Raw genomic sequence first — 696 nt, forward strand, 5'->3', positions numbered from 1 at the left:
GCGGGCGGGGCGTCCCGACTCTCGCTGCTGCCCGCGCCCCGCACACGGATCCGCGGGCTCCGCGGGAGGCCCAGCCCTGGCCCTCGCCGCCCCCACCCGCCGTGTCCCGGGCGGGCAAGGCGCAGGGAGCCGGAGGCCGCCCAGACAATGGGGCTGGCCGGGGCCGCTGTCCACTCGCGAGTATCCCCAACTTTCTCCTCCCTGCGGCTCGCCGCCCGCAGACCTGAGGGAGACGCTGACGTTTCCTGCACCAAGTGCGAGTTACCCACAGCGCGAAAAGTAGGCAGGTTCAGGCCAAGCGTGAAATGGTCACTTTTTAACCCCGTCCTGTCCTCATCAGGAAATGCTCCACCCCGGCGCGTCCGCGAGAAGCCCTGCTAAACAGGCGAGCACTCCTGGCCCGCGGGGTGGAGTGGGGCGCCCGGGGGACCCCGGGGTTCTCCCCGCCCGGCCTTGACCGTTTCCTTTGTGCCAGGCGTCTCGTCCTTCTGAACAGCTGAGATAAAGTTGACAGTCTAGAGATGAAAGAAACGAGTTGACAGTTGGGGCTCATTCAAATAAATACTCGTGTCTTTCTAATACACTTTAGGCCACCTCTTCTGAAATGTAAAAACCAAGCAAACCCGAAGCATCGCTTTGGCTGGCGGAGGGCCGCAGCCTCGGTCGCTCTCCGAGTCCTCGGGGAGGGGGCAGGGA

The sequence above is a fragment of the Octodon degus genome, unplaced genomic scaffold (genome assembly GCF_000260255.1).
Source record: "Octodon degus isolate 3935 unplaced genomic scaffold, OctDeg1.0 scaffold00044, whole genome shotgun sequence".
NCBI classification, from domain to species: Eukaryota; Metazoa; Chordata; class Mammalia; order Rodentia; family Octodontidae; genus Octodon; species Octodon degus.